We start from the raw sequence: 6,900 nt of genomic DNA on the forward strand, positions 1-6,900 counted from the left end.
TTTAAGCCCAAAACTCTCCATGATGTGACCCGGGCTTCTGGGAAAAGTACAAAGAATCCTATCTTACTTGCCTTCTGGCTGGGTTCCTCGGAACCCCTTCACTGGGAAAGTCTTTGCTGCAATACTCACATGAAGATACTCTAGAACTGACCATGAACTCACCAGTAAGGAATAATTTAATACAAGATTTGAAAAGGATATAATTCATATTTCCCCCCGAAAATCTACCTGAGATGGAAGTATTCGTGAGGTCCACTTTCTAGCACAGATAGAAATAATTTAAGTGACATTCCTGGGGCTCCTGGCTGGCTCAATCGGTGGACCGTTCGGCTCTGGATTTTGGGGTCATGAGTTTTAACCCCGTGCTGTGTGCAGAGATTAGCTAAATAAGTAAATAAACCTTTAAAAATAACAATAAATAAGCCAACAAACTTAGACTAGCATAAAAAATAAAATAACATTACAATACAAAATTACAATTAAAAATCTGTATGAATATAAAATTGCAATTCAGGGGCGCCTGGGTGGTTCAGTCAGTTGTGCATCTGACTCTTGATTTCAGCTCAGGGCACGGTCCCAGGGTCATGGGATCGAGCCCCGCACTGGGCTCCGTGCTAAGCATAGAGCCTGATTAAGAGTCTCTCTTTCCCTCTGCCCCTCTCCCATTCACACACTCTCTCTCTTAAACAAGAAAACAACAAAAAACTACAGTAAGAAATCAGCAAATCTAAATATTTCGGAAGACATTTCTACCTATTCTCTAATTTACTCATACTTAACACTCATTTGCAAAAGACAAACTAAATGTATATTTAAAAATCTATTCTAGGGGTGCCTGGGTGGCTCAGTTGATTGAGCATCTGACTTCGGCTCAGGTCATAATCTTGTGGTTCATGAGTTCAAACCCCACGCTGGGCTCTGTGCTGACAGCTCAGAGCCTGGAGCCTGCTTTGGATTCTGTGTCTCTTCCCCCCCTCCCCGCCCCTCTCCAACTTGCACTCTCTTTCTTAAAAATAAATAAAACATTAAAAAAATTTTAATTGTTTTTGATGTTTATTTATTTTTGAGAGAGAGAGAGAGAGAGAGAGAGACATTGAAAGCAGAGGAGGGTCAGAGAGAGAGGGAGACACAGAATCCGAAGCAGGCTCCAGGCTCTGAGCTAGCTGTCAGCACAAAGCCCGATGCGGGGCTCAAACCCACGAACCGTGAGATCATGACCTGAGCTGAAGTCAGACACTTAACCGACTGAGCCACCCAGGTACCCTAGGAAGTAGCAATTTAAACCATAGCACTATGGCTCAGAAACCTTCAAAACTTCATACTTTGAACGTCCTAATTAAATCTGGACCACAGAAAAAAGATATTTTGTGAGGATATTTCATTTGTCAACTGGACAGATAAAGAGTCATTGACTTACCATGTTCTGGAGTCTATTGTTTCTCGAGATCAAAAATGTGACCATTTTGGAGAACATTCCTGAACAAGAGGGACGCGCCCGAATGGGTTCCTGAGGGAGTGGTCCCCCCCAAAGGCATGTGTTGTGGATCATAAAAAGGGCTCCTTCAACTGGGTGATTTCCTGACTGGGATTAAGGTACCATTACTCTCTGTAAGGCCGTCTAGAAAGTGAAAGAAAGATTCTTCACTTAAGCAATATTTACAGCCTTCATCTAGTGGAACTTTCTATGCAGTCATCCATCAAGGTCAAAGGAAAGACCAATGTGGAGCAGCCGTGCAACGGAGCCTGACAAGCTGCAGAAGCCGAAGAGTTTCATTGCCCGGCCAGCCCCGGTGGGATAGAACGAAGGTGAATATCTTTACAAACTGGCTCTCCGAAGTTTGTAAAGCACATTCAGTTTTCGATGTAACCACAATGCTTTGGATGCTGGATTGGTCAAAAATTTAAATCCTCCTGGAAAACTGATCGTCAAAAAGTTCAGTGTTTTTTGGAGTAACGTGCCTCGGTAGAAAACTAAACTGCAGAAACGCACAACGATGATCTGTTTTTCGGCAAGAGCAAGGGATGACGTTTAGGCTGCATAAAAATGAGCTTATGATTCGTGTACATTAAAAAATAGAACCTATGATCAGCAACAGGTAGTTTTTCCTCAGCTTCGCCATTGCCTTTGGCCTTACGGTGCAGGTCGGGACTCATCTGAGCGATGCTCTCCAGATGGATGTTTCAGGGGAGGTACCTGCACCCCGACTCGTGCCCCCACGGTGGTTTCAACACGCCCAATCTCCCTTTGTCAGATCACAGGGAGCCGGAGCAGACTCACTCTTATCCTATCACTCTTGGGAAAGTGAGGATTTTATTTTTAAAAATTTTAACATTTATTTATTTTTGAAAGCAGAGGCAGATCATGAGCAGGGGAGAGTCAGAGAGAGAGGGAGATACAGAATCGGAAGCAGGGTCCAGGGTCTGAGCTGTCAGCACAGAACCCAATGGGGGGCTCGAACTCATGAGCTGTGAGATCATAACCTGAGCCTAAGTTGGACGCTTAGCTGACTGAGCCACCCAGGCGCCCCTAAGTGAGGATTTTAAAAACATTATCATCTCAGTGGTGTCCTGTGAACCTTATTGCCCAAGACAGACACCAGTCAACAAATTCTAGAAACTCTCTGTGCACTTGTCATGTTTAATTTAAGTGAAACGATTCAGAGTCTCTAAGTCACCAGACTTCCACAACATGCACAGACCTCGTCAGGAAGACCCTCAACTGGAATGAACAGGATAATCATTTGTAGACTTTACAATCACTATTTGGAACCCTGGAAGGGTCGGAGGAGAGTCAGAGCGGAGAACACATTTGGAGAAAATGCAGAAGCATAGGGGCTGGCTAAGGAGTTAGCTAGTGGTTTACCAAGTGGGAGGTTAGGAGACACAGGCTACAATCCAGACAGAACAAGAGGAAATACCTTGAAGTGTCCGGCACAAAGATGCTTTGGGACAGGAACACTCACATGCTCGTGTGACGTTGTGAAATCTTCTTCCCCTTACTTCGTTAATAAAATAAATCATGGGGGCACCCGGGTGGCTCAGTCGGTTAAGCCTCCGGCTTCGGCTCAGGTCAGATCTCACGTTCGTGGGTTCGAGCCCCGCGTCGGGCTCTGTGCTGACAGTAGCTCAAAGCCTGGAGCCTGCTTCCTGTTCTGTGTCTCCTTCTCTCTCTGCTCCGCCCCCTCCCATGCTCTATCTCTCTGTATCAAAAATAAATAAAAACATTAAAAAAATTAAGAAAAAATAAAATAAATCATGTCTGAGGTAGTTTAACCACATTTCTGTTCTTGGTGTGAAATAATGGTGTCAAATTGCAGCTAAGGGCTGTAAAACTTGAGCTGGTCCCAAGGTGAGGAAAAAGACGCTGGGCTCAGCCCTGAGTCACTGGGGCAAGGGATGAGCTGTCCACCAAACAGAAGTTCTCACAGCAATTTACTTTGTAAACGGGAGGTGAGGGCGAGCCCCGGGGAGTCAGAAGTCTGACTGGGGCTGGTGAGGAATCAGTTGAAATACTTAGGCTTTGACTTTACCTGGAGGCAGGGCTGGTGTGGGGGGTTAATTACAGCCACAGTGAGAAGGCTCCTTATGGGAGCCACGGATGACCAACAGGAGCCAGGACAGTCATTTAAATGTTTTTCTCGTAGCCTTTTAATGTAATAAAGGAAAAAAAAATCAGTCTACTGGGTGTCATATTCAGATGCTGGTTACTTCGGGGACATTCTGGTAAGTCCCGGTGGGACACTCTTAATCAGGAAGCATAACATCAGCCGAGTGGGGTTATCTACACAGATATTGTTCTCTTAAAAGGAATTATTCAGCCCAAGTAGGGGGCTGGCAGCTTCTCAAAACACAAGCTCTCCAAAAGTTCTGGCATTGTTCTAAACACAAGGGAAGACACCCAATGCCACACATCTGACATTACAGACACATTAAGAAAATGTTCTGACGATATCTTACTGGCAAGGAGGTAGACTCTTTGGTTGAGAAACCCCACATCATCTCATGAGATGACTGCCATCTAAGAACATCATGGCGGGGGCGGGGGTGGGGATTAACTGAGCTAATGTTAATGGAGTCCCTGACCAGGGGCACCTGGGTGGCTCAGTTGGTTGAGCGTTTGACTTCAGCTCAGGTCATGATCTCATGATTGATGAGTCTGAGCCCCTCAACTCAGAGCCCGGAGCCCATTTTGGATTCTGTGCCTTCCTCTCTGCCCCTCCCCTGCTCATGTTCTATCTCTCTCTGTCTCAAAAATAAATAAATACTGAAAAAAAAAATTGAGTCCCTGAACAAACAAGAGTCAGGACAATAGGCTGTTAATCTTCCTGTCCTAAACGGATATCCTGGATATTTAAATACAATTCATGTTAGTTACATATTTTGACTGGTGCTTTCAAGATGTACATAGAAACTAAAAATCTAGTGACATATATTTCAGCTCTCTGTGTCTAAAGAAGTAGGAAAATCAAGGTCCAGCCTACCGAAGAGACAACCTGCTGCAGAGAAAGATCTTTACTTGGGACACCAAGAGACTAAGCACATGAGGCATGGGTATTTTTTTCACTGTGGTATTTATTGGAAACTTCTATTATTCTTTCATTTCACCCATCAGGAGTTTCCAACCGTCTGTTCCAGGGAGGATACTAGGAAGCTATACACATGATTAGGGTGGGGGAGGAAGTCCAGAGAATATGATGTTTTGAAACCAAATGAGGCACAACATTATTTCCCCAGCTGGCATACTTGAGCACTGATACGTACCTCAGGGTCTTTAAAAATGTACGGCAACTTTAAGCATAAGACGTACAGGGTGGTGTCACATAAATGTCTTCTCTGCTTGCATTTCCACTAAGTGGCCGTTTAACATAATGAAGATCTCTTGTCCACTGCTGTCTTCCTAGCACCCAAGGGCTTCCCTTAGGATTGCTATCATGCTGTGTTGCCTAATTCTTTCAGCCTCTCCGTGTTTGAAAAGTCTTCCTTCAGCCACCTTTTTTGGGAAGATATTTTTGCTGGGTATAGAAGTTCCATGGATTGTTTCCTTCAATACTTCAAGGATGCTGCTCCCTGGCTTCTGGCTGGTGCCATGTTGATGAGTTTTGTCAACATTGTCTTTGCTCCCTTGTATGTCATGTGTCTTTTTCCCCTGGATGCTCTTAGCCTCTTTTCCCTGCAACTGGTTTTAAGCAATCTGGTTAGCATAGGTCTTGACATGGTTTTCTTCATGGTCTTGTGTTCAGGATTCATTGAGCTTCTTGAATATGTGGGTTTATCGTTTTCCTCCAACTTGGAAGAATTAAGATCATGATTTCTTCAGATATCTTTTCAGTCTCTCCTCCTCCTCCTCTGAGGACTCTTCAAGGACTCGAATACCACATACATAAGGCTGCTTGAAGTTGTCCCACAGCTCACTGATGCTTTGTTCAGTTTTTCCCCCCAGGTGCCTTTTCTGCACATTCGATTTTGGATAGATTTTATTGCTGTAAGCTCACTGATCCTTTCTTCTGCCGAGTCTGACTTTCTGACAATGCTATCCAATGGATTTTTCATGTCATCACTGAAGCTTCAGCTCTAGGAGTTCAATTAGATCTGCTTTAAAAACACATCTTCCATGGGATGCCTGGGTGGCTCAGTCGGTTGAGCATCTCACTCTTGATTTTGGCTCGGGTCAGGATCCCAACATTGTGGGATCCAGCCCCATGTGGGATCCCAATCAAGCTTCGGATTCTCTCTCTCTCTCCCTCACCCCCCAACCCTGCTCCCGCTTTAAAATAAGTTTTAAAAATGAAACAAAACAAAACCAAAACCCCCACATCTTCTGTGCCTCTAACATGATCTAGCTTGTTGAACATGTGGAAAACAATTAAATTCACTCTTTTAATGCCTCTATTAACTCTATCACTTTTGAGCTGGTGTTTATTATGAGTTAATTTTGCTGCTCATCATGGGTCATATTTTCCTGATTCTTCATGGCCTGGTAATATTTGATCGGCTGCCCTCACTCATGTTACACTGCTGGGGGCTGGACGTTTTTGAGTTCCTATAAAACAGGCTTCAACTTTGTTCTGGGAGTCAGTCAAGGATCTTGGAAACACTTGATCCTTTCATGTTTTACTTTTAAGCTTTGTTAAGTGGGACCAGGGCAGAGCTTAGGGCTGACTTCCCATGACACTTACATACAATGTTTCTGAGAACTCTGTGCCAAGTTCCCCAAATTCTGAGGTTTCCGGCTCTGCATGTGGGGAGACACCGCGCTGTCAGCGCTCAGCTGAAGATGCCCTGGGGAGGCTCTGCCGGTCTCTGTGCTCTTTTCTCTGCACAGCTCTGTCTCAGGCCCTCTGCCTAGAAAGCTCGAGCTGCCTTGGCCGTCCCGGACCCGACGGTCGCCTCAGCTTCAGAGGCAGCTGTCCTGGGCCTGGGCTCCAGGCTGCAAGCTGAGCCACGGCTGGACTGGCCTCACTGGTTTTTGTCTCTCAGGGAACACTATCCTTCACCCGCCACCAAGGGCTTCAGTCCCCCTGTGCTGTGCGCTTCCCGGGCTTTTTAGTTTCCACATGGGAGGATAAACCCACCCCAGTCCCCTTGGCCAGAAGCGGGTGGGTTCAGATCAGAGAACTGCAGGCATCAGACTCTCCAGGGTCCTCTCCCTTTGCCATGACAACCAGGGACCCAGGAGATGGGGGGGGAGGGGTTCTCTGGTGCTGGAGGAAGGAGCCTGCAGACTCAAACAGCCTCGGCAGGAAGGAGATTGGCTGTTTTTGCTCCTAGGACTTGAGGTTTGTTACTGCAGCAGAAACACCCCATTCTGAGCCAATGGGGTTTTCTAAGCATTACAGGAGAGAGTTTTGTCATATAGGAGAACATCGCATATGAGGAGGACGTCGTACGTGAGGAGGACGT

Source organism: Suricata suricatta, chromosome 5 (assembly GCF_006229205.1).
Source record: "Suricata suricatta isolate VVHF042 chromosome 5, meerkat_22Aug2017_6uvM2_HiC, whole genome shotgun sequence".
Classification (NCBI taxonomy): domain Eukaryota; kingdom Metazoa; phylum Chordata; class Mammalia; order Carnivora; family Herpestidae; genus Suricata; species Suricata suricatta.